Source organism: Rhinoderma darwinii (assembly GCF_050947455.1).
Source record: "Rhinoderma darwinii isolate aRhiDar2 chromosome 5 unlocalized genomic scaffold, aRhiDar2.hap1 SUPER_5_unloc_45, whole genome shotgun sequence".
NCBI classification, from domain to species: Eukaryota; Metazoa; Chordata; class Amphibia; order Anura; family Rhinodermatidae; genus Rhinoderma; species Rhinoderma darwinii.
This window is the reverse complement of record NW_027461804.1, coordinates 741030-767000: the sequence shown is the minus strand read 5'-3', so window position 1 is coordinate 767000 and position 25971 is coordinate 741030. Positions and strand designations below refer to the sequence as shown.

The 25971-nt window shown below is 47.7% G+C and overlaps 17 non-coding genes and 1 pseudogene across 17 annotated transcripts; all 18 read right to left on the bottom strand.

Moving 5' to 3' along the window:
- Positions 1-369: 369 nt before the first annotated feature.
- On the bottom strand, positions 370-560 carry LOC142694319 (U2 spliceosomal RNA). Its single transcript, XR_012862570.1, has one exon. It is a non-coding gene; the product is annotated as a U2 spliceosomal RNA (small nuclear RNA).
- Positions 561-1848: 1288 nt separating this feature from the next.
- LOC142694317 (U2 spliceosomal RNA) lies at positions 1849-2039 on the bottom strand. The gene has a single exon (XR_012862569.1). It is a non-coding gene; the product is annotated as a U2 spliceosomal RNA (small nuclear RNA).
- Positions 2040-3327: 1288 nt separating this feature from the next.
- Positions 3328-3518, bottom strand: LOC142694316 (U2 spliceosomal RNA). Its single transcript, XR_012862568.1, has one exon. It is a non-coding gene; the product is annotated as a U2 spliceosomal RNA (small nuclear RNA).
- A 1304-nt stretch (positions 3519-4822) lies between these two features.
- LOC142694315 (U2 spliceosomal RNA) lies at positions 4823-5013 on the bottom strand. The gene has a single exon (XR_012862567.1). It is a non-coding gene; the product is annotated as a U2 spliceosomal RNA (small nuclear RNA).
- A 1296-nt stretch (positions 5014-6309) lies between these two features.
- LOC142694314 (U2 spliceosomal RNA) lies at positions 6310-6500 on the bottom strand. The gene has a single exon (XR_012862566.1). It is a non-coding gene; the product is annotated as a U2 spliceosomal RNA (small nuclear RNA).
- A 1280-nt stretch (positions 6501-7780) lies between these two features.
- On the bottom strand, positions 7781-7971 carry LOC142694313 (U2 spliceosomal RNA). The gene has a single exon (XR_012862565.1). It is a non-coding gene; the product is annotated as a U2 spliceosomal RNA (small nuclear RNA).
- Positions 7972-9267: 1296 nt separating this feature from the next.
- Positions 9268-9458, bottom strand: LOC142694311 (U2 spliceosomal RNA). Its single transcript, XR_012862563.1, has one exon. It is a non-coding gene; the product is annotated as a U2 spliceosomal RNA (small nuclear RNA).
- A 1284-nt stretch (positions 9459-10742) lies between these two features.
- LOC142693823 (U2 spliceosomal RNA) lies at positions 10743-10933 on the bottom strand. Its single transcript, XR_012862124.1, has one exon. It is a non-coding gene; the product is annotated as a U2 spliceosomal RNA (small nuclear RNA).
- Positions 10934-12213: 1280 nt separating this feature from the next.
- Positions 12214-12404, bottom strand: LOC142694310 (U2 spliceosomal RNA). Its single transcript, XR_012862562.1, has one exon. It is a non-coding gene; the product is annotated as a U2 spliceosomal RNA (small nuclear RNA).
- Positions 12405-13680: 1276 nt separating this feature from the next.
- LOC142694309 (U2 spliceosomal RNA) lies at positions 13681-13871 on the bottom strand. The gene has a single exon (XR_012862561.1). It is a non-coding gene; the product is annotated as a U2 spliceosomal RNA (small nuclear RNA).
- Positions 13872-15167: 1296 nt separating this feature from the next.
- On the bottom strand, positions 15168-15346 carry LOC142693841 (U2 spliceosomal RNA; annotated as a pseudogene).
- Positions 15347-16630: 1284 nt separating this feature from the next.
- On the bottom strand, positions 16631-16821 carry LOC142694308 (U2 spliceosomal RNA). Its single transcript, XR_012862560.1, has one exon. It is a non-coding gene; the product is annotated as a U2 spliceosomal RNA (small nuclear RNA).
- Positions 16822-18109: 1288 nt separating this feature from the next.
- Positions 18110-18300, bottom strand: LOC142694306 (U2 spliceosomal RNA). The gene has a single exon (XR_012862559.1). It is a non-coding gene; the product is annotated as a U2 spliceosomal RNA (small nuclear RNA).
- Positions 18301-19588: 1288 nt separating this feature from the next.
- On the bottom strand, positions 19589-19779 carry LOC142694305 (U2 spliceosomal RNA). The gene has a single exon (XR_012862558.1). It is a non-coding gene; the product is annotated as a U2 spliceosomal RNA (small nuclear RNA).
- Positions 19780-21063: 1284 nt separating this feature from the next.
- Positions 21064-21254, bottom strand: LOC142694304 (U2 spliceosomal RNA). Its single transcript, XR_012862557.1, has one exon. It is a non-coding gene; the product is annotated as a U2 spliceosomal RNA (small nuclear RNA).
- A 1300-nt stretch (positions 21255-22554) lies between these two features.
- On the bottom strand, positions 22555-22745 carry LOC142694303 (U2 spliceosomal RNA). Its single transcript, XR_012862556.1, has one exon. It is a non-coding gene; the product is annotated as a U2 spliceosomal RNA (small nuclear RNA).
- A 1308-nt stretch (positions 22746-24053) lies between these two features.
- Positions 24054-24244, bottom strand: LOC142694302 (U2 spliceosomal RNA). The gene has a single exon (XR_012862555.1). It is a non-coding gene; the product is annotated as a U2 spliceosomal RNA (small nuclear RNA).
- A 1284-nt stretch (positions 24245-25528) lies between these two features.
- Positions 25529-25719, bottom strand: LOC142693804 (U2 spliceosomal RNA). Its single transcript, XR_012862107.1, has one exon. It is a non-coding gene; the product is annotated as a U2 spliceosomal RNA (small nuclear RNA).
- Positions 25720-25971: the final 252 nt, after the last annotated feature.

Sequence of the window (25971 nt, the reverse complement as noted above, 5' to 3'; positions counted from 1 at the left end):
ACTCCACTCCACTATTTGACTGTTGTGCTGCATCAATCAATCAATCAATCAATCAATCAATCAATCAATCAGTGGCTGGCTCAGGTGCAGCTCTTTAACTTACCTAAAAGGGAGGGCGGAGAGAAGACAAGGAAGGTGAATGAGGTGTTCCAATGTGAAATGCCGGAAACACAGAAACACAGACGACACACAACAAGAGGTGGCAATCTATTCATTAATTGCATTTAATCAATGAGCTCATTATCACTCATGCATTGTCCAACAGGTGTTGAAATAATGGGATTAAAAGGGGAGATCCCTTCAGAAAGACAGAAACAATAGCAAAGACAAAAAACACTTTTGGAATCTGCTTTTAGTCAACACATAAGGAAAGGGTGCACCGGTCCTGGAAATACTGCAATACCAGGTCAATGCGTGGAGTGGACAGAGCAAGCTCTATTTCCATCTCCCTGTTCTAAAAATCCATTTAATATATGGTCCCCAGATAGGGGACGTATCAGATATTAAACTGATAAGAACAGATACTACACTTGATCTTAGCCAAAAGGCCGAGAAGCGATAACCCGAACGGGCCGCGCGTTGCCCCAGCCTGCCCGATACTGCTGTTCAGCCCTTGCAGCGATTCAGCCTACTTCTAGGCAATTCCATGGGGCCCTGCAGGCTCACACACTCACAGCTACACGGGAGGTGAATAAAGGCCGGAGAGGAAGCCAGACAGGATTTGCTTCTTTTGCTTGCACCACAATGCAGTGCTGAAAGAGGAGGAATCTACATAAAAACGCCTTCCTGGCAACGCCCAAATGCCCTGCTGCCATGCAGATAAACACTGGCAGCGGCAGCAAGTGCATGCCCACAGCCACCCCTTGTTCCTTCACACCTTGTATCAGCTGTAATCCAGTCCAGTCCAGTGCTGCCTGCTGAGCAGCACTGACCAACACTGCCTGGGCCCAGGCTTTTATCTCTGAGGCCCCATTATGATGTCAGAAAGCTGGCTCTGGAATCCTGAGGGCTCCACTATGACACGTGCAAAGTTCCGTCTGAACTTTATATAAGACGGTGAGGCTCAGTCAGTCACTCAGTGTTGCCTGAGAGGGCAACACTGCAACAGCCGGCCGCCAGGCTGTCTTTTTTTTGCACAGCTAGTTGCCTCCAGGAGGCCACAAGAGGGAGACAAGGGACTGCAAAATGGAAAATAGGCATCCACCAACTTTACAGACAACTTCTCCTTGCTCCTACAACCTCCATCCTTGCACAGTTTGTTATTCTTCTAGGTAACATAGTAACAAATCCAAATTGCTGCTCTCTTTGTAGGCAAGCAAGGCTTTGTTGCAACTGCAATTCTTACTTCTTCTTGAAATGTAGGGACGACAGTACATTCCATCACATCCATCTAGTGTACACAGGTAGGTCCATTGTGGCGGGCAGGCGAGCGGGCGGGCTGCTTTATTGGCTGTTTGCTGTTCCCCTACTCCACTCCACTATTTGACTGTTGTGCTGCATCAATCAATCAATCAATCAATCAATCAATCAATCAATCAATCAATCAATCAGTGGCTGGCTCAGGTGCAGCTCTTTAACTTACCTAAAAGGGAGGGCGGAGAGAAGACAAGGAAGGTGAATGAGGTGTTCCAATGTGAAATGCCGGAAACACAGAAACACAGACGACACACAACAAGAGGTGGCAATCTATTCATTAATTGCATTTAATCAATGAGCTCATTATCACTCATGCATTGTCCAACAGGTGTTGAAATAATGGGATTAAAAGGGGAGATCCCTTCAGAAAGACAGAAACAATAGCAAAGACAAAAAACACTTTTGGAATCTGCTTTTAGTCAACACATAAGGAAAGGGTGCACCGGTCCTGGAAATACTGCAATACCAGGTCAATGCGTGGAGTGGACAGAGCAAGCTCTATTTCCATCTCCCTGTTCTAAAAATCCATTTAATATATGGTCCCCAGATAGGGGACGTATCAGATATTAAACTGATAAGAACAGATACTACACTTGATCTTAGCCAAAAGGCCGAGAAGCGATAACCCGAACGGGCCGCGCGTTGCCCGAGCCTGCCCGATACTGCTGTTCAGCCCTTGCAGCGATTCAGCCTACTTCTAGGCAATTCCATGGGGCCCTGCAGGCTCACACACTCACAGCTACACGGGAGGTGAATAAAGGCCGGAGAGGAAGCCAGACAGGATTTGCTTCTTTTGCTTGCACCACAATGCAGTGCTCAAAGAGGAGGAATCTACATAAAAACGCCTTCCTGGCAACGCCCAAATGCCCTGCTGCCATGCAGATAAACACTGGCAGCGGCAGCAAGTGCATGCCCACAGCCACCCCTTGTTCCTTCACACCTTGTATCAGCTGTAATCCAGTCCAGTCCAGTGCTGCCTGCTGAGCAGCACTGACCAACACTGCCTGGGCCCAGGCTTTTATCTCTGAGGCCCCATTATGATGTCAGAAAGCTGGCTCTGGAATCCTGAGGGCTCCACTATGACACGTGCAAAGTTCCGTCTGAACTTTATATAAGACGGTGAGGCTCAGTCAGTCACTCAGTGTTGCCTGAGAGGGCAACACTGCAACAGCCGGCCGCCAGGCTGTCTTTTTTTTGCACAGCTAGTTGCCTCCAGGAGGCCACAAGAGGGAGACAAGGGACTGCAAAATGGAAAATAGGCATCCACCAACTTTACAGACAACTTCTCCTTGCTCCTACAACCTCCATCCTTGCACAGTTTGTTATTCTTCTAGGTAACATAGTAACAAATCCAAATTGCTGCTCTCTTTGTAGGCAAGCAAGGCTTTGTTGCAACTGCAATTCTTACTTCTTCTTGAAATGTAGGGACGACAGTACATTCCATCACATCCATCTAGTGTACACAGGTAGGTCCATTGTGGCGGGCAGGCGAGCGGGCGGGCTGCTTTATTGGCTGTTTGCTGTTCCCCTACTCCACTCCACTATTTGACTGTTGTGCTGCATCAATCAATCAATCAATCAATCAATCAATCAATCAATCAATCAATCAATCAGTGGCTGGCTCAGGTGCAGCTCTTTAACTTACCTAAAAGGGAGGGCGGAGAGAAGACAAGGAAGGTGAATGAGGTGTTCCAATGTGAAATGCCGGAAACACAGAAACACAGACGACACACAACAAGAGGTGGCAATCTATTCATTAATTGCATTTAATCAATGAGCTCATTATCACTCATGCATTGTCCAACAGGTGTTGAAATAATGGGATTAAAAGGGGAGATCCCTTCAGAAAGACAGAAACAATAGCAAAGACAAAAAACACTTTTGGAATCTGCTTTTAGTCAACACATAAGGAAAGGGTGCACCGGTCCTGGAAATACTGCAATACCAGGTCAATGCGTGGAGTGGACAGAGCAAGCTCTATTTCCATCTCCCTGTTCTAAAAATCCATTTAATATATGGTCCCCAGATAGGGGACGTATCAGATATTAAACTGATAAGAACAGATACTACACTTGATCTTAGCCAAAAGGCCGAGAAGCGATAACCCGAACGGGCCGCGCGTTGCCCGAGCCTGCCCGATACTGCTGTTCAGCCCTTGCAGCGATTCAGCCTACTTCTAGGCAATTCCATGGGGCCCTGCAGGCTCACACACTCACAGCTACACGGGAGGTGAATAAAGGCCGGAGAGGAAGCCAGACAGGATTTGCTTCTTTTGCTTGCACCACAATGCAGTGCTCAAAGAGGAGGAATCTACATAAAAACGCCTTCCTGGCAACGCCCAAATGCCCTGCTGCCATGCAGATAAACACTGGCAGCGGCAGCAAGTGCATGCCCACAGCCACCCCTTGTTCCTTCACACCTTGTATCAGCTGTAATCCAGTCCAGTCCAGTGCTGCCTGCTGAGCAGCACTGACCAACACTGCCTGGGCCCAGGCTTTTATCTCTGAGGCCCCATTATGATGTCAGAAAGCTGGCTCTGGAATCCTGAGGGCTCCACTATGACACGTGCAAAGTTCCGTCTGAACTTTATATAAGACGGTGAGGCTCAGTCAGTCACTCAGTGTTGCCTGAGAGGGCAACACTGCAACAGCCGGCCGCCAGGCTGTCTTTTTTTTGCACAGCTAGTTGCCTCCAGGAGGCCACAAGAGGGAGACAAGGGACTGCAAAATGGAAAATAGGCATCCACCAACTTTACAGACAACTTCTCCTTGCTCCTACAACCTCCATCCTTGCACAGTTTGTTATTCTTCTAGGTAACATAGTAACAAATCCAAATTGCTGCTCTCTTTGTAGGCAAGCAAGGCTTTGTTGCAACTGCAATTCTTACTTCTTCTTGAAATGTAGGGACGACAGTACATTCCATCACATCCATCTAGTGTACACAGGTAGGTCCATTGTGGCGGGCAGGCGAGCGGGCGGGCTGCTTTATTGGCTGTTTGCTGTTCCCCTACTCCACTCCACTATTTGACTGTTGTGCTGCATCAATCAATCAATCAATCAATCAATCAATCAATCAATCAATCAATCAATCAATCAATCAATCAATCAGTGGCTGGCTCAGGTGCAGCTCTTTAACTTACCTAAAAGGGAGGGCGGAGAGAAGACAAGGAAGGTGAATGAGGTGTTCCAATGTGAAATGCCGGAAACACAGAAACACAGACGACACACAACAAGAGGTGGCAATCTATTCATTAATTGCATTTAATCAATGAGCTCATTATCACTCATGCATTGTCCAACAGGTGTTGAAATAATGGGATTAAAAGGGGAGATCCCTTCAGAAAGACAGAAACAATAGCAAAGACAAAAAACACTTTTGGAATCTGCTTTTAGTCAACACATAAGGAAAGGGTGCACCGGTCCTGGAAATACTGCAATACCAGGTCAATGCGTGGAGTGGACAGAGCAAGCTCTATTTCCATCTCCCTGTTCTAAAAATCCATTTAATATATGGTCCCCAGATAGGGGACGTATCAGATATTAAACTGATAAGAACAGATACTACACTTGATCTTAGCCAAAAGGCCGAGAAGCGATAACCCGAACGGGCCGCGCGTTGCCCGAGCCTGCCCGATACTGCTGTTCAGCCCTTGCAGCGATTCAGCCTACTTCTAGGCAATTCCATGGGGCCCTGCAGGCTCACACACTCACAGCTACACGGGAGGTGAATAAAGGCCGGAGAGGAAGCCAGACAGGATTTGCTTCTTTTGCTTGCACCACAATGCAGTGCTGAAAGAGGAGGAATCTACATAAAAACGCCTTCCTGGCAACGCCCAAATGCCCTGCTGCCATGCAGATAAACACTGGCAGCGGCAGCAAGTGCATGCCCACAGCCACCCCTTGTTCCTTCACACCTTGTATCAGCTGTAATCCAGTCCAGTCCAGTGCTGCCTGCTGAGCAGCACTGACCAACACTGCCTGGGCCCAGGCTTTTATCTCTGAGGCCCCATTATGATGTCAGAAAGCTGGCTCTGGAATCCTGAGGGCTCCACTATGACACGTGCAAAGTTCCGTCTGAACTTTATATAAGACGGTGAGGCTCAGTCAGTCACTCAGTGTTGCCTGAGAGGGCAACACTGCAACAGCCGGCCGCCAGGCTGTCTTTTTTTTGCACAGCTAGTTGCCTCCAGGAGGCCACAAGAGGGAGACAAGGGACTGCAAAATGGAAAATAGGCATCCACCAACTTTACAGACAACTTCTCCTTGCTCCTACAACCTCCATCCTTGCACAGTTTGTTATTCTTCTAGGTAACATAGTAACAAATCCAAATTGCTGCTCTCTTTGTAGGCAAGCAAGGCTTTGTTGCAACTGCAATTCTTACTTCTTCTTGAAATGTAGGGACGACAGTACATTCCATCACATCCATCTAGTGTACACAGGTAGGTCCATTGTGGCGGGCAGGCGAGCGGGCGGGCTGCTTTATTGGCTGTTTGCTGTTCCCCTACTCCACTCCACTATTTGACTGTTGTGCTGCATCAATCAATCAATCAATCAATCAATCAATCAATCAATCAATCAATCAATCAATCAATCAGTGGCTGGCTCAGGTGCAGCTCTTTAACTTACCTAAAAGGGAGGGCGGAGAGAAGACAAGGAAGGTGAATGAGGTGTTCCAATGTGAAATGCCGGAAACACAGAAACACAGACGACACACAACAAGAGGTGGCAATCTATTCATTAATTGCATTTAATCAATGAGCTCATTATCACTCATGCATTGTCCAACAGGTGTTGAAATAATGGGATTAAAAGGGGAGATCCCTTCAGAAAGACAGAAACAATAGCAAAGACAAAAAACACTTTTGGAATCTGCTTTTAGTCAACACATAAGGAAAGGGTGCACCGGTCCTGGAAATACTGCAATACCAGGTCAATGCGTGGAGTGGACAGAGCAAGCTCTATTTCCATCTCCCTGTTCTAAAAATCCATTTAATATATGGTCCCCAGATAGGGGACGTATCAGATATTAAACTGATAAGAACAGATACTACACTTGATCTTAGCCAAAAGGCCGAGAAGCGATAACCCGAACGGGCCGCGCGTTGCCCGAGCCTGCCCGATACTGCTGTTCAGCCCTTGCAGCGATTCAGCCTACTTCTAGGCAATTCCATGGGGCCCTGCAGGCTCACACACTCACAGCTACACGGGAGGTGAATAAAGGCCGGAGAGGAAGCCAGACAGGATTTGCTTCTTTTGCTTGCACCACAATGCAGTGCTGAAAGAGGAGGAATCTACATAAAAACGCCTTCCTGGCAACGCCCAAATGCCCTGCTGCCATGCAGATAAACACTGGCAGCGGCAGCAAGTGCATGCCCACAGCCACCCCTTGTTCCTTCACACCTTGTATCAGCTGTAATCCAGTCCAGTCCAGTGCTGCCTGCTGAGCAGCACTGACCAACACTGCCTGGGCCCAGGCTTTTATCTCTGAGGCCCCATTATGATGTCAGAAAGCTGGCTCTGGAATCCTGAGGGCTCCACTATGACACGTGCAAAGTTCCGTCTGAACTTTATATAAGACGGTGAGGCTCAGTCAGTCACTCAGTGTTGCCTGAGAGGGCAACACTGCAACAGCCGGCCGCCAGGCTGTCTTTTTTTTGCACAGCTAGTTGCCTCCAGGAGGCCACAAGAGGGAGACAAGGGACTGCAAAATGGAAAATAGGCATCCACCAACTTTACAGACAACTTCTCCTTGCTCCTACAACCTCCATCCTTGCACAGTTTGTTATTCTTCTAGGTAACATAGTAACAAATCCAAATTGCTGCTCTCTTTGTAGGCAAGCAAGGCTTTGTTGCAACTGCAATTCTTACTTCTTCTTGAAATGTAGGGACGACAGTACATTCCATCACATCCATCTAGTGTACACAGGTAGGTCCATTGTGGCGGGCAGGCGAGCGGGCGGGCTGCTTTATTGGCTGTTTGCTGTTCCCCTACTCCACTCCACTATTTGACTGTTGTGCTGCATCAATCAATCAATCAATCAATCAATCAATCAATCAATCAATCAGTGGCTGGCTCAGGTGCAGCTCTTTAACTTACCTAAAAGGGAGGGCGGAGAGAAGACAAGGAAGGTGAATGAGGTGTTCCAATGTGAAATGCCGGAAACACAGAAACACAGACGACACACAACAAGAGGTGGCAATCTATTCATTAATTGCATTTAATCAATGAGCTCATTATCACTCATGCATTGTCCAACAGGTGTTGAAATAATGGGATTAAAAGGGGAGATCCCTTCAGAAAGACAGAAACAATAGCAAAGACAAAAAACACTTTTGGAATCTGCTTTTAGTCAACACATAAGGAAAGGGTGCACCGGTCCTGGAAATACTGCAATACCAGGTCAATGCGTGGAGTGGACAGAGCAAGCTCTATTTCCATCTCCCTGTTCTAAAAATCCATTTAATATATGGTCCCCAGATAGGGGACGTATCAGATATTAAACTGATAAGAACAGATACTACACTTGATCTTAGCCAAAAGGCCGAGAAGCGATAACCCGAACGGGCCGCGCGTTGCCCGAGCCTGCCCGATACTGCTGTTCAGCCCTTGCAGCGATTCAGCCTACTTCTAGGCAATTCCATGGGGCCCTGCAGGCTCACACACTCACAGCTACACGGGAGGTGAATAAAGGCCGGAGAGGAAGCCAGACAGGATTTGCTTCTTTTGCTTGCACCACAATGCAGTGCTGAAAGAGGAGGAATCTACATAAAAACGCCTTCCTGGCAACGCCCAAATGCCCTGCTACCATGCAGATAAACACTGGCAGCGGCAGCAAGTGCATGCCCACAGCCACCCCTTGTTCCTTCACACCTTGTATCAGCTGTAATCCAGTCCAGTCCAGTGCTGCCTGCTGAGCAGCACTGACCAACACTGCCTGGGCCCAGGCTTTTATCTCTGAGGCCCCATTATGATGTCAGAAAGCTGGCTCTGGAATCCTGAGGGCTCCACTATGACACGTGCAAAGTTCCGTCTGAACTTTATATAAGACGGTGAGGCTCAGTCAGTCACTCAGTGTTGCCTGAGAGGGCAACACTGCAACAGCCGGCCGCCAGGCTGTCTTTTTTTTGCACAGCTAGTTGCCTCCAGGAGGCCACAAGAGGGAGACAAGGGACTGCAAAATGGAAAATAGGCATCCACCAACTTTACAGACAACTTCTCCTTGCTCCTACAACCTCCATCCTTGCACAGTTTGTTATTCTTCTAGGTAACATAGTAACAAATCCAAATTGCTGCTCTCTTTGTAGGCAAGCAAGGCTTTGTTGCAACTGCAATTCTTACTTCTTCTTGAAATGTAGGGACGACAGTACATTCCATCACATCCATCTAGTGTACACAGGTAGGTCCATTGTGGCGGGCAGGCGAGCGGGCGGGCTGCTTTATTGGCTGTTTGCTGTTCCCCTACTCCACTCCACTATTTGACTGTTGTGCTGCATCAATCAATCAATCAATCAATCAATCAATCAATCAATCAATCAATCAATCAATCAATCAGTGGCTGGCTCAGGTGCAGCTCTTTAACTTACCTAAAAGGGAGGGCGGAGAGAAGACAAGGAAGGTGAATGAGGTGTTCCAATGTGAAATGCCGGAAACACAGAAACACAGACGACACACAACAAGAGGTGGCAATCTATTCATTAATTGCATTTAATCAATGAGCTCATTATCACTCATGCATTGTCCAACAGGTGTTGAAATAATGGGATTAAAAGGGGAGATCCCTTCAGAAAGACAGAAACAATAGCAAAGACAAAAAACACTTTTGGAATCTGCTTTTAGTCAACACATAAGGAAAGGGTGCACCGGTCCTGGAAATACTGCAATACCAGGTCAATGCGTGGAGTGGACAGAGCAAGCTCTATTTCCATCTCCCTGTTCTAAAAATCCATTTAATATATGGTCCCCAGATAGGGGACGTATCAGATATTAAACTGATAAGAACAGATACTACACTTGATCTTAGCCAAAAGGCCGAGAAGCGATAACCCGAACGGGCCGCGCGTTGCCCGAGCCTGCCCGATACTGCTGTTCAGCCCTTGCAGCGATTCAGCCTACTTCTAGGCAATTCCATGGGGCCCTGCAGGCTCACACACTCACAGCTACACGGGAGGTGAATAAAGGCCGGAGAGGAAGCCAGACAGGATTTGCTTCTTTTGCTTGCACCACAATGCAGTGCTGAAAGAGGAGGAATCTACATAAAAACGCCTTCCTGGCAACGCCCAAATGCCCTGCTACCATGCAGATAAACACTGGCAGCGGCAGCAAGTGCATGCCCACAGCCACCCCTTGTTCCTTCACACCTTGTATCAGCTGTAATCCAGTCCAGTCCAGTGCTGCCTGCTGAGCAGCACTGACCAACACTGCCTGGGCCCAGGCTTTTATCTCTGAGGCCCCATTATGATGTCAGAAAGCTGGCTCTGGAATCCTGAGGGCTCCACTATGACACGTGCAAAGTTCCGTCTGAACTTTATATAAGACGGTGAGGCTCAGTCAGTCACTCAGTGTTGCCTGAGAGGGCAACACTGCAACAGCCGGCCGCCAGGCTGTCTTTTTTTTGCACAGCTAGTTGCCTCCAGGAGGCCACAAGAGGGAGACAAGGGACTGCAAAATGGAAAATAGGCATCCACCAACTTTACAGACAACTTCTCCTTGCTCCTACAACCTCCATCCTTGCACAGTTTGTTATTCTTCTAGGTAACATAGTAACAAATCCAAATTGCTGCTCTCTTTGTAGGCAAGCAAGGCTTTGTTGCAACTGCAATTCTTACTTCTTCTTGAAATGTAGGGACGACAGTACATTCCATCACATCCATCTAGTGTACACAGGTAGGTCCATTGTGGCGGGCAGGCGAGCGGGCGGGCTGCTTTATTGGCTGTTTGCTGTTCCCCTACTCCACTCCACTATTTGACTGTTGTGCTGCATCAATCAATCAATCAATCAATCAATCAATCAATCAATCAATCAATCAGTGGCTGGCTCAGGTGCAGCTCTTTAACTTACCTAAAAGGGAGGGCGGAGAGAAGACAAGGAAGGTGAATGAGGTGTTCCAATGTGAAATGCCGGAAACACAGAAACACAGACGACACACAACAAGAGGTGGCAATCTATTCATTAATTGCATTTAATCAATGAGCTCATTATCACTCATGCATTGTCCAACAGGTGTTGAAATAATGGGATTAAAAGGGGAGATCCCTTCAGAAAGACAGAAACAATAGCAAAGACAAAAAACACTTTTGGAATCTGCTTTTAGTCAACACATAAGGAAAGGGTGCACCGGTCCTGGAAATACTGCAATACCAGGTCAATGCGTGGAGTGGACAGAGCAAGCTCTATTTCCATCTCCCTGTTCTAAAAATCCATTTAATATATGGTCCCCAGATAGGGGACGTATCAGATATTAAACTGATAAGAACAGATACTACATTTGATCTTAGCCAAAAGGCCGAGAAGCGATAACCCGAACGGGCCGCGCGTTGCCCGAGCCTGCCCGATACTGCTGTTCAGCCCTTGCAGCGATTCAGCCTACTTCTAGGAAATTCCATGGGGCCCTGCAGGCTCACACACTCACAGCTACACGGGAGGTGAATAAAGGCCGGAGAGGAAGCCAGACAGGATTTGCTTCTTTTGCTTGCACCACAATGCAGTGCTGAAAGAGGAGGAATCTACATAAAAACGCCTTCCTGGCAACGCCCAAATGCCCTGCTGCCATGCAGATAAACACTGGCAGCGGCAGCAAGTGCATGCCCACAGCCACCCCTTGTTCCTTCACACCTTGTATCAGCTGTAATCCAGTCCAGTCCAGTGCTGCCTGCTGAGCAGCACTGACCAACACTGCCTGGGCCCAGGCTTTTATCTCTGAGGCCCCATTATGATGTCAGAAAGCTGGCTCTGGAATCCTGAGGGCTCCACTATGACACGTGCAAAGTTCCGTCTGAACTTTATATAAGACGGTGAGGCTCAGTCAGTCACTCAGTGTTGCCTGAGAGGGCAACACTGCAACAGCCGGCCGCCAGGCTGTCTTTTTTTTGCACAGCTAGTTGCCTCCAGGAGGCCACAAGAGGGAGACAAGGGACTGCAAAATGGAAAATAGGCATCCACCAACTTTACAGACAACTTCTCCTTGCTCCTACAACCTCCATCCTTGCACAGTTTGTTATTCTTCTAGGTAACATAGTAACAAATCCAAATTGCTGCTCTCTTTGTAGGCAAGCAAGGCTTTGTTGCAACTGCAATTCTTACTTCTTCTTGAAATGTAGGGACGACAGTACATTCCATCACATCCATCTAGTGTACACAGGTAGGTCCATTGTGGCGGGCAGGCGAGCGGGCGGGCTGCTTTATTGGCTGTTTGCTGTTCCCCTACTCCACTCCACTATTTGACTGTTGTGCTGCATCAATCAATCAATCAATCAATCAATCAATCAATCAATCAATCAGTGGCTGGCTCAGGTGCAGCTCTTTAACTTACCTAAAAGGGAGGGCGGAGAGAAGACAAGGAAGGTGAATGAGGTGTTCCAATGTGAAATGCCGGAAACACAGAAACACAGACGACACACAACAAGAGGTGGCAATCTATTCATTAATTGCATTTAATCAATGAGCTCATTATCACTCATGCATTGTCCAACAGGTGTTGAAATAATGGGATTAAAAGGGGAGATCCCTTCAGAAAGACAGAAACAATAGCAAAGACAAAAAACACTTTTGGAATCTGCTTTTAGTCAACACATAAGGAAAGGGTGCACCGGTCCTGGAAATACTGCAATACCAGGTCAATGCGTGGAGTGGACAGAGCAAGCTCTATTTCCATCTCCCTGTTCTAAAAATCCATTTAATATATGGTCCCCAGATAGGGGACGTATCAGATATTAAACTGATAAGAACAGATACTACACTTGATCTTAGCCAAAAGGCCGAGAAGCGATAACCCGAACGGGCCGCGCGTTGCCCGAGCCTGCCCGATACTGCTGTTCAGCCCTTGCAGCGATTCAGCCTACTTCTAGGCAATTCCATGGGGCCCTGCAGGCTCACACACTCACAGCTACACGGGAGGTGAATAAAGGCCGGAGAGGAAGCCAGACAGGATTTGCTTCTTTTGCTTGCACCACAATGCAGTGCTGAAAGAGGAGGAATCTACATAAAAACGCCTTCCTGGCAACGCCCAAATGCCCTGCTGCCATGCAGATAAACACTGGCAGCGGCAGCAAGTGCATGCCCACAGCCACCCCTTGTTCCTTCACACCTTGTATCAGCTGTAATCCAGTCCAGTCCAGTGCTGCCTGCTGAGCAGCACTGACCAACACTGCCTGGGCCCAGGCTTTTATCTCTGAGGCCCCATTATGATGTCAGAAAGCTGGCTCTGGAATCCTGAGGGCTCCACTATGACACGTGCAAAGTTCCGTCTGAACTTTATATAAGACGGTGAGGCTCAGTCAGTCACTCAGTGTTGCCTGAGAGGGCAACACTGCAACAGCCGGCCGCCAGGCTGTCTTTTTTTTGCACAGCTAGTTGCCTCCAGGAGGCCACAAGAGGGAGACAAGGGACTGCAAAATGGAAAATAGGCATCCACCAACTTTACAGACAACTTCTCCTTGCTCCTACAACCTCCATCCTTGCACAGTTTGTTATTCTTCTAGGTAACATAGTAACAAATCCAAATTGCTGCTCTCTTTGTAGGCAAGCAAGGCTTTGTTGCAACTGCAATTCTTACTTCTTCTTGAAATGTAGGGACGACAGTACATTCCATCACATCCATCTAGTGTACACAGGTAGGTCCATTGTGGCGGGCAGGCGAGCGGGCGGGCTGCTTTATTGGCTGTTTGCTGTTCCCCTACTCCACTCCACTATTTGACTGTTGTGCTGCATCAATCAATCAATCAATCAATCAATCAATCAATCAATCAGTGGCTGGCTCAGGTGCAGCTCTTTAACTTACCTAAAAGGGAGGGCGGAGAGAAGACAAGGAAGGTGAATGAGGTGTTCCAATGTGAAATGCCGGAAACACAGAAACACAGACGACACACAACAAGAGGTGGCAATCTATTCATTAATTGCATTTAATCAATGAGCTCATTATCACTCATGCATTGTCCAACAGGTGTTGAAATAATGGGATTAAAAGGGGAGATCCCTTCAGAAAGACAGAAACAATAGCAAAGACAAAAAACACTTTTGGAATCTGCTTTTAGTCAACACATAAGGAAAGGGTGCACCGGTCCTGGAAATACTGCAATACCAGGTCAATGCGTGGAGTGGACAGAGCAAGCTCTATTTCCATCTCCCTGTTCTAAAAATCCATTTAATATATGGTCCCCAGATAGGGGACGTATCAGATATTAAACTGATAAGAACAGATACTACACTTGATCTTAGCCAAAAGGCCGAGAAGCGATAACCCGAACGGGCCGCGCGTTGCCCGAGCCTGCCCGATACTGCTGTTCAGCCCTTGCAGCGATTCAGCCTACTTCTAGGCAATTCCATGGGGCCCTGCAGGCTCACACACTCACAGCTACACGGGAGGTGAATAAAGGCCGGAGAGGAAGCCAGACAGGATTTGCTTCTTTTGCTTGCACCACAATGCAGTGCTGAAAGAGGAGGAATCTACATAAAAACGCCTTCCTGGCAACGCCCAAATGCCCTGCTACCATGCAGATAAACACTGGCAGCGGCAGCAAGTGCATGCCCACAGCCACCCCTTGTTCCTTCACACCTTGTATCAGCTGTAATCCAGTCCAGTCCAGTGCTGCCTGCTGAGCAGCACTGACCAACACTGCCTGGGCCCAGGCTTTTATCTCTGAGGCCCCATTATGATGTCAGAAAGCTGGCTCTGGAATCCTGAGGGCTCCACTATGACACGTGCAAAGTTCCGTCTGAACTTTATATAAGACGGTGAGGCTCAGTCAGTCACTCAGTGTTGCCTGAGAGGGCAACACTGCAACAGCCGGCCGCCAGGCTGTCTTTTTTTTGCACAGCTAGTTGCCTCCAGGAGGCCACAAGAGGGAGACAAGGGACTGCAAAATGGAAAATAGGCATCCACCAACTTTACAGACAACTTCTCCTTGCTCCTACAACCTCCATCCTTGCACAGTTTGTTATTCTTCTAGGTAACATAGTAACAAATCCAAATTGCTGCTCTCTTTGTAGGCAAGCAAGGCTTTGTTGCAACTGCAATTCTTACTTCTTCTTGAAATGTAGGGACGACAGTACATTCCATCACATCCATCTAGTGTACACAGGTAGGTCCATTGTGGCGGGCAGGCGAGCGGGCGGGCTGCTTTATTGGCTGTTTGCTGTTCCCCTACTCCACTCCACTATTTGACTGTTGTGCTGCATCAATCAATCAATCAATCAATCAATCAATCAATCAATCAATCAATCAATCAATCAATCAGTGGCTGGCTCAGGTGCAGCTCTTTAACTTACCTAAAAGGGAGGGCGGAGAGAAGACAAGGAAGGTGAATGAGGTGTTCCAATGTGAAATGCCGGAAACACAGAAACACAGACGACACACAACAAGAGGTGGCAATCTATTCATTAATTGCATTTAATCAATGAGCTCATTATCACTCATGCATTGTCCAACAGGTGTTGAAATAATGGGATTAAAAGGGGAGATCCCTTCAGAAAGACAGAAACAATAGCAAAGACAAAAAACACTTTTGGAATCTGCTTTTAGTCAACACATAAGGAAAGGGTGCACCGGTCCTGGAAATACTGCAATACCAGGTCAATGCGTGGAGTGGACAGAGCAAGCTCTATTTCCATCTCCCTGTTCTAAAAATCCATTTAATATATGGTCCCCAGATAGGGGACGTATCAGATATTAAACTGATAAGAACAGATCTTAGCCAAAAGGCCGAGAAGCGATAACCCGAACGGGCCGCGCGTTGCCCGAGCCTGCCCGATACTGCTGTTCAGCCCTTGCAGCGATTCAGCCTACTTCTAGGAAATTCCATGGGGCCCTGCAGGCTCACACACTCACAGCTACACGGGAGGTGAATAAAGGCCGGAGAGGAAGCCAGACAGGATTTGCTTCTTTTGCTTGCACCACAATGCAGTGCTGAAAGAGGAGGAATCTACATAAAAACGCCTTCCTGGCAACGCCCAAATGCCCTGCTGCCATGCAGATAAACACTGGCAGCGGCAGCAAGTGCATGCCCACAGCCACCCCTTGTTCCTTCACACCTTGTATCAGCTGTAATCCAGTCCAGTCCAGTGCTGCCTGCTGAGCAGCACTGACCAACACTGCCTGGGCCCAGGCTTTTATCTCTGAGGCCCCATTATGATGTCAGAAAGCTGGCTCTGGAATCCTGAGGGCTCCACTATGACACGTGCAAAGTTCCGTCTGAACTTTATATAAGACGGTGAGGCTCAGTCAGTCACTCAGTGTTGCCTGAGAGGGCAACACTGCAACAGCCGGCCGCCAGGCTGTCTTTTTTTTGCACAGCTAGTTGCCTCCAGAAGGCCACAAGAGGGAGACAAGGGACTGCAAAATGGAAAATAGGCATCCACCAACTTTACAGACAACTTCTCCTTGCTCCTACAACCTCCATCCTTGCACAGTTTGTTATTCTTCTAGGTAACATAGTAACAAATCCAAATTGCTGCTCTCTTTGTAGGCAAGCAAGGCTTTGTTGCAACTGCAATTCTTACTTCTTCTTGAAATGTAGGGACGACAGTACATTCCATCACATCCATCTAGTGTACACAGGTAGGTCCATTGTGGCGGGCAGGCGAGCGGGCGGGCTGCTTTATTGGCTGTTTGCTGTTCCCCTACTCCACTCCACTATTTGACTGTTGTGCTGCATCAATCAATCAATCAATCAATCAATCAATCAATCAATCAATCAATCAGTGGCTGGCTCAGGTGCAGCTCTTTAACTTACCTAAAAGGGAGGGCGGAGAGAAGACAAGGAAGGTGAATGAGGTGTTCCAATGTGAAATGCCGGAAACACAGAAACACAGACGACACACAACAAGAGGTGGCAATCTATTCATTAATTGCATTTAATCAATGAGCTCATTATCACTCATGCATTGTCCAACAGGTGTTGAAATAATGGGATTAAAAGGGGAGATCCCTTCAGAAAGACAGAAACAATAGCAAAGACAAAAAACACTTTTGGAATCTGCTTTTAGTCAACACATAAGGAAAGGGTGCACCGGTCCTGGAAATACTGCAATACCAGGTCAATGCGTGGAGTGGACAGAGCAAGCTCTATTTCCATCTCCCTGTTCTAAAAATCCATTTAATATATGGTCCCCAGATAGGGGACGTATCAGATATTAAACTGATAAGAACAGATACTACACTTGATCTTAGCCAAAAGGCCGAGAAGCGATAACCCGAACGGGCCGCGCGTTGCCCGAGCCTGCCCGATACTGCTGTTCAGCCCTTGCAGCGATTCAGCCTACTTCTAGGCAATTCCATGGGGCCCTGCAGGCTCACACACTCACAGCTACACGGGAGGTGAATAAAGGCCGGAGAGGAAGCCAGACAGGATTTGCTTCTTTTGCTTGCACCACAATGCAGTGCTGAAAGAGGAGGAATCTACATAAAAACGCCTTCCTGGCAACGCCCAAATGCCCTGCTGCCATGCAGATAAACACTGGCAGCGGCAGCAAGTGCATGCCCACAGCCACCCCTTGTTCCTTCACACCTTGTATCAGCTGTAATCCAGTCCAGTCCAGTGCTGCCTGCTGAGCAGCACTGACCAACACTGCCTGGGCCCAGGCTTTTATCTCTGAGGCCCCATTATGATGTCAGAAAGCTGGCTCTGGAATCCTGAGGGCTCCACTATGACACGTGCAAAGTTCCGTCTGAACTTTATATAAGACGGTGAGGCTCAGTCAGTCACTCAGTGTTGCCTGAGAGGGCAACACTGCAACAGCCGGCCGCCAGGCTGTCTTTTTTTTGCACAGCTAGTTGCCTCCAGGAGGCCACAAGAGGGAGACAAGGGACTGCAAAATGGAAAATAGGCATCCACCAACTTTACAGACAACTTCTCCTTGCTCCTACAACCTCCATCCTTGCACAGTTTGTTATTCTTGTAGGTAACATAGTAACAAATCCAAATTGCTGCTCTCTTTGTAGGCAAGCAAGGCTTTGTTGCAACTGCAATTCTTACTTCTTCTTGAAATGTAGGGACGACAGTACATTCCATCACATCCATCTAGTGTACACAGGTAGGTCCATTGTGGCGGGCAGGCGAGCGGGCAGGCTGCTTTATTGGCTGTTTGCTGTTCCCCTACTCCACTCCACTATTTGACTGTTGTGCTGCATCAATCAATCAATCAATCAATCAATCAATCAATCAATCAATCAATCAATCAGTGGCTGGCTCAGGTGCAGCTCTTTAACTTACCTAAAAGGGAGGGCGGAGAGAAGACAAGGAAGGTGAATGAGGTGTTCCAATGTGAAATGCCGGAAACACAGAAACACAGACGACACACAACAAGAGGTGGCAATCTATTCATTAATTGCATTTAATCAATGAGCTCATTATCACTCATGCATTGTCCAACAGGTGTTGAAATAATGGGATTAAAAGGGGAGATCCCTTCAGAAAGACAGAAACAATAGCAAAGACAAAAAACACTTTTGGAATCTGCTTTTAGTCAACACATAAGGAAAGGGTGCACCGGTCCTGGAAATACTGCAATACCAGGTCAATGCGTGGAGTGGACAGAGCAAGCTCTATTTCCATCTCCCTGTTCTAAAAATCCATTTAATATATGGTCCCCAGATAGGGGACGTATCAGATATTAAACTGATAAGAACAGATACTACACTTGATCTTAGCCAAAAGGCCGAGAAGCGATAACCCGAACGGGCCGCGCGTTGCCCGAGCCTGCCCGATACTGCTGTTCAGCCCTTGCAGCGATTCAGCCTACTTCTAGGCAATTCCATGGGGCCCTGCAGGCTCACACACTCACAGCTACACGGGAGGTGAATAAAGGCCGGAGAGGAAGCCAGACAGGATTTGCTTCTTTTGCTTGCACCACAATGCAGTGCTGAAAGAGGAGGAATCTACATAAAAACGCCTTCCTGGCAACGCCCAAATGCCCTGCTGCCATGCAGATAAACACTGGCAGCGGCAGCAAGTGCATGCCCACAGCCACCCCTTGTTCCTTCACACCTTGTATCAGCTGTAATCCAGTCCAGTCCAGTGCTGCCTGCTGAGCAGCACTGACCAACACTGCCTGGGCCCAGGCTTTTATCTCTGAGGCCCCATTATGATGTCAGAAAGCTGGCTCTGGAATCCTGAGGGCTCATGACACGTGCAAAGTTCCGTCTGAACTTTATATAAGACGGTGAGGCTCAGTCAGTCACTCAGTGTTGCCTGAGAGGGCAACACTGCAACAGCCGGCCGCCAGGCTGTCTTTTTTTTGCACAGCTAGTTGCCTCCAGGAGGCCACAAGAGGGAGACAAGGGACTGCAAAATGGAAAATAGGCATCCACCAACTTTACAGACAACTTCTCCTTGCTCCTACAACCTCCATCCTTGCACAGTTTGTTATTCTTCTAGGTAACATAGTAACAAATACAAATTGCTGCTCTCTTTGTAGGCAAGCAAGGCTTTGTTGCAACTGCAATTCTTACTTCTTCTTGAAATGTAGGGACGACAGTACATTCCATCACATCCATCTAGTGTACACAGGTAGGTCCATTGTGGCGGGCAGGCGAGCGGGCGGGCTGCTTTATTGGCTGTTTGCTGTTCCCCTACTCCACTCCACTATTTGACTGTTGTGCTGCATCAATCAATCAATCAATCAATCAATCAATCAATCAATCAATCAATCAATCAATCAGTGGCTGGCTCAGGTGCAGCTCTTTAACTTACCTAAAAGGGAGGGCGGAGAGAAGACAAGGAAGGTGAATGAGGTGTTCCAATGTGAAATGCCGGAAACACAGAAACACAGACGACACACAACAAGAGGTGGCAATCTATTCATTAATTGCATTTAATCAATGAGCTCATTATCACTCATGCATTGTCCAACAGGTGTTGAAATAATGGGATTAAAAGGGGAGATCCCTTCAGAAAGACAGAAACAATAGCAAAGACAAAAAACACTTTTGGAATCTGCTTTTAGTCAACACATAAGGAAAGGGTGCACCGGTCCTGGAAATACTGCAATACCAGGTCAATGCGTGGAGTGGACAGAGCAAGCTCTATTTCCATCTCCCTGTTCTAAAAATCCATTTAATATATGGTCCCCAGATAGGGGACGTATCAGATATTAAACTGATAAGAACAGATACTACACTTGATCTTAGCCAAAAGGCCGAGAAGCGATAACCCGAACGGGCCGCGCGTTGCCCGAGCCTGCCCGATACTGCTGTTCAGCCCTTGCAGCGATTCAGCCTACTTCTAGGCAATTCCATGGGGCCCTGCAGGCTCACACACTCACAGCTACACGGGAGGTGAATAAAGGCCGGAGAGGAAGCCAGACAGGATTTGCTTCTTTTGCTTGCACCACAATGCAGTGCTGAAAGAGGAGGAATCTACATAAAAACGCCTTCCTGGCAACGCCCAAATGCCCTGCTGCCATGCAGATAAACACTGGCAGCGGCAGCAAGTGCATGCCCACAGCCACCCCTTGTTCCTTCACACCTTGTATCAGCTGTAATCCAGTCCAGTCCAGTGCTGCCTGCTGAGCAGCACTGACCAACACTGCCTGGGCCCAGGCTTTTATCTCTGAGGCCCCATTATGATGTCAGAAAGCTGGCTCTGGAATCCTGAGGGCTCCACTATGACACGTGCAAAGTTCCGTCTGAACTTTATATAAGACGGTGAGGCTCAGTCAGTCACTCAGTGTTGCCTGAGAGGGCAACACTGCAACAGCCGGCCGCCAGGCTGTCTTTTTTTTGCACAGCTAGTTGCCTCCAGGAGGCCACAAGAGGGAGACAAGGGACTGCAAAATGGAAAATAGGCATCCACCAACTTTACAGACAACTTCTCCTTGCTCCTACAACCTCCATCCTTGCACAGTTTGTTATTCTTCTAGGTAACATAGTAACAAATCCAAATTGCTGCTCTCTTTGTAGGCAAGCAAGGCTTTGTTGCAACTGCAATTCTTACTTCTTCTTGAAATGTAGGACAGTACATTCCATCACATCCATCTAGTGTACACAGGTAGGTCCATTGTGGCGGGCAGGCGAGCGGGCGGGCTGCTTTATTGGCTGTTTGCTGTTCCCCTACTCCACTCCACTATTTGACTGTTGTGCTGCATCAATCAATCAATCAATCAATCAATCAATCAATCAATCAATCAATCAATCAGTGGCTGGCTCAGGTGCAGCTCTTTAACTTACCTAAAAGGGAGGGCGGAGAGAAGACAAGGAAGGTGAATGAGGTGTTCCAATGTGAAATGCCGGAAACACAGAAACACAGACGACACACAACAAGAGGTGGCAATCTATTCATTAATTGCATTTAATCAATGAGCTCATTATCACTCATGCATTGTCCAACAGGTGTTGAAATAATGGGATTAAAAGGGGAGATCCCTTCAGAAAGACAGAAACAATAGCAAAGACAAAAAACACTTTTGGAATCTGCTTTTAGTCAACACATAAGGAAAGGGTGCACCGGTCCTGGAAATACTGCAATACCAGGTCAATGCGTGGAGTGGACAGAGCAAGCTCTATTTCCATCTCCCTGTTCTAAAAATCCATTTAATATATGGTCCCCAGATAGGGGACGTATCAGATATTAAACTGATAAGAACAGATACTACACTTGATCTTAGCCAAAAGGCCGAGAAGCGATAACCCGAACGGGCCGCGCGTTGCCCGAGCCTGCCCGATACTGCTGTTCAGCCCTTGCAGCGATTCAGCCTACTTCTAGGCAATTCCATGGGGCCCTGCAGGCTCACACACTCACAGCTACACGGGAGGTGAATAAAGGCCGGAGAGGAAGCCAGACAGGATTTGCTTCTTTTGCTTGCACCACAATGCAGTGCTGAAAGAGGAGGAATCTACATAAAAACGCCTTCCTGGCAACGCCCAAATGCCCTGCTGCCATGCAGATAAACACTGGCAGCGGCAGCAAGTGCATGCCCACAGCCACCCCTTGTTCCTTCACACCTTGTATCAGCTGTAATCCAGTCCAGTCCAGTGCTGCCTGCTGAGCAGCACTGACCAACACTGCCTGGGCCCAGGCTTTTATCTCTGAGGCCCCATTATGATGTCAGAAAGCTGGCTCTGGAATCCTGAGGGCTCCACTATGACACGTGCAAAGTTCCGTCTGAACTTTATATAAGACGGTGAGGCTCAGTCAGTCACTCAGTGTTGCCTGAGAGGGCAACACTGCAACAGCCGGCCGCCAGGCTGTCTTTTTTTTGCACAGCTAGTTGCCTCCAGGAGGCCACAAGAGGGAGACAAGGGACTGCAAAATGGAAAATAGGCATCCACCAACTTTACAGACAACTTCTCCTTGCTCCTACAACCTCCATCCTTGCACAGTTTGTTATTCTTCTAGGTAACATAGTAACAAATCCAAATTGCTGCTCTCTTTGTAGGCAAGCAAGGCTTTGTTGCAACTGCAATTCTTACTTCTTCTTGAAATGTAGGGACGACAGTACATTCCATCACATCCATCTAGTGTACACAGGTAGGTCCATTGTGGCGGGCAGGCGAGCGGGCGGGCTGCTTTATTGGCTGTTTGCTGTTCCCCTACTCCACTCCACTATTTGACTGTTGTGCTGCATCAATCAATCAATCAATCAATCAATCAATCAATCAATCAATCAATCAATCAATCAATCAATCAGTGGCTGGCTCAGGTGCAGCTCTTTAACTTACCTAAAAGGGAGGGCGGAGAGAAGACAAGGAAGGTGAATGAGGTGTTCCAATGTGAAATGCCGGAAACACAGAAACACAGACGACACACAACAAGAGGTGGCAATCTATTCATTAATTGCATTTAATCAATGAGCTCATTATCACTCATGCATTGTCCAACAGGTGTTGAAATAATGGGATTAAAAGGGGAGATCCCTTCAGAAAGACAGAAACAATAGCAAAGACAAAAAACACTTTTGGAATCTGCTTTTAGTCAACACATAAGGAAAGGGTGCACCGGTCCTGGAAATACTGCAATACCAGGTCAATGCGTGGAGTGGACAGAGCAAGCTCTATTTCCATCTCCCTGTTCTAAAAATCCATTTAATATATGGTCCCCAGATAGGGGACGTATCAGATATTAAACTGATAAGAACAGATACTACACTTGATCTTAGCCAAAAGGCCGAGAAGCGATAACCCGAACGGGCCGCGCGTTGCCCGAGCCTGCCCGATACTGCTGTTCAGCCCTTGCAGCGATTCAGCCTACTTCTAGGCAATTCCATGGGGCCCTGCAGGCTCACACACTCACAGCTACACGGGAGGTGAATAAAGGCCGGAGAGGAAGCCAGACAGGATTTGCTTCTTTTGCTTGCACCACAATGCAGTGCTGAAAGAGGAGGAATCTACATAAAAACGCCTTCCTGGCAACGCCCAAATGCCCTGCTGCCATGCAGATAAACACTGGCAGCGGCAGCAAGTGCATGCCCACAGCCACCCCTTGTTCCTTCACACCTTGTATCAGCTGTAATCCAGTCCAGTCCAGTGCTGCCTGCTGAGCAGCACTGACCAACACTGCCTGGGCCCAGGCTTTTATCTCTGAGGCCCCATTATGATGTCAGAAAGCTGGCTCTGGAATCCTGAGGGCTCCACTATGACACGTGCAAAGTTCCGTCTGAACTTTATATAAGACGGTGAGGCTCAGTCAGTCACTCAGTGTTGCCTGAGAGGGCAACACTGCAACAGCCGGCCGCCAGGCTGTCTTTTTTTTGCACAGCTAGTTGCCTCCAGGAGGCCACAAGAGGGAGACAAGGGACTGCAAAATGGAAAATAGGCATCCACCAACTTTACAGACAACTTCTCCTTGCTCCTACAACCTCCATCCTTGCACAGTTTGTTATTCTTCTAGGTAACATAGTAACAAATCCAAATTGCTGCTCTCTTTGTAGGCAAGCAAGGCTTTGTTGCAACTGCAATTCTTACTTCTTCTTGAAATGTAGGGACGACAGTACATTCCATCACATCCATCTAGTGTACACAGGTAGGTCCATTGTGGCGGGCAGGCGAGCGGGCGGGCTGCTTTATTGGCTGTTTGCTGTTCCCCTACTCCACTCCACTATTTGACTGTTGTGCTGCATCAATCAATCAATCAATCAATCAATCAATCAATCAATCAATCAATCAATCAATCAATCAATCAATCAATCAGTGGCTGGCTCAGGTGCAGCTCTTTAACTTACCTAAAAGGGAGGGCGGAGAGAAGACAAGGAAGGTGAATGAGGTGTTCCAATGTGAAATGCCGGAAACACAGAAACACAGACGACACACAACAAGAGGTGGCAATCTATTCATTAATTGCATTTAATCAATGAGCTCATTATCACTCATGCATTGTCCAACAGGTGTTGAAATAATGGGATTAAAAGGGGAGATCCCTTCAGAAAGACAGAAACAATAGCAAAGACAAAAAACACTTTTGGAATCTGCTTTTAGTCAACACATAAGGAAAGGGTGCACCGGTCCTGGAAATACTGCAATACCAGGTCAATGCGTGGAGTGGACAGAGCAAGCTCTATTTCCATCTCCCTGTTCTAAAAATCCATTTAATATATGGTCCCCAGATAGGGGACGTATCAGATATTAAACTGATAAGAACAGATACTACACTTGATCTTAGCCAAAAGGCCGAGAAGCGATAACCCGAACGGGCCGCGCGTTGCCCGAGCCTGCCCGATACTGCTGTTCAGCCCTTGCAGCGATTCAGCCTACTTCTAGGCAATTCCATGGGGCCCTGCAGGCTCACACACTCACAGCTACACGGGAGGTGAATAAAGGCCGGAGAGGAAGCCAGACAGGATTTGCTTCTTTTGCTTGCACCACAATGCAGTGCTGAAAGAGGAGGAATCTACATAAAAACGCCTTCCTGGCAACGCCCAAATGCCCTGCTGCCATGCAGATAAACACTGGCAGCGGCAGCAAGTGCATGCCCACAGCCACCCCTTGTTCCTTCACACCTTGTATCAGCTGTAATCCAGTCCAGTCCAGTGCTGCCTGCTGAGCAGCACTGACCAACACTGCCTGGGCCCAGGCTTTTATCTCTGAGGCCCCATTATGATGTCAGAAAGCTGGCTCTGGAATCCTGAGGGCTCCACTATGACACGTGCAAAGTTCCGTCTGAACTTTATATAAGACGGTGAGGCTCAGTCAGTCACTCAGTGTTGCCTGAGAGGGCAACACTGCAACAGCCGGCCGCCAGGCTGTCTTTTTTTTGCACAGCTAGTTGCCTCCAGGAGGCCACAAGAGGGAGACAAGGGACTGCAAAATGGAAAATAGGCATCCACCAACTTTACAGACAACTTCTCCTTGCTCCTACAACCTCCATCCTTGCACAGTTTGTTATTCTTCTAGGTAACATAGTAACAAATCCAAATTGCTGCTCTCTTTGTAGGCAAGCAAGGCTTTGTTGCAACTGCAATTCTTACTTCTTCTTGAAATGTAGGGACGACAGTACATTCCATCACATCCATCTAGTGTACACAGGTAGGTCCATTGTGGCGGGCAGGCGAGCGGGCGGGCTGCTTTATTGGCTGTTTGCTGTTCCCCTACTCCACTCCACTATTTGACTGTTGTGCTGCATCAATCAATCAATCAATCAATCAATCAATCAATCAATCAATCAATCAGTGGCTGGCTCAGGTGCAGCTCTTTAACTTACCTAAAAGGGAGGGCGGAGAGAAGACAAGGAAGGTGAATGAGGTGTTCCAATGTGAAATGCCGGAAACACAGAAACACAGACGACACACAACAAGAGGTGGCAATCTATTCATTAATTGCATTTAATCAATGAGCTCATTATCACTCATGCATTGTCCAACAGGTGTTGAAATAATGGGATTAAAAGGGGAGATCCCTTCAGAAAGACAGAAACAATAGCAAAGACAAAAAACACTTTTGGAATCTGCTTTTAGTCAACACATAAGGAAAGGGTGCACCGGTCCTGGAAATACTGCAATACCAGGTCAATGCGTGGAGTGGACAGAGCAAGCTCTATTTCCATCTCCCTGTTCTAAAAATCCATTTAATATATGGTCCCCAGATAGGGAACGTATCAGATATTAAACTGATAAGAACAGATACTACACTTGATCTTAGCCAAAAGGCCGAGAAGCGATAACCCGAACGGGCCGCGCGTTGCCCGAGCCTGCCCGATACTGCTGTTCAGCCCTTGCAGCGATTCAGCCTACTTCTAGGCAATTCCATGGGGCCCTGCAGGCTCACACACTCACAGCTACACGGGAGGTGAATAAAGGCCGGAGAGGAAGCCAGACAGGATTTGCTTCTTTTGCTTGCACCACAATGCAGTGCTGAAAGAGGAGGAATCTACATAAAAACGCCTTCCTGGCAACGCCCAAATGCCCTGCTGC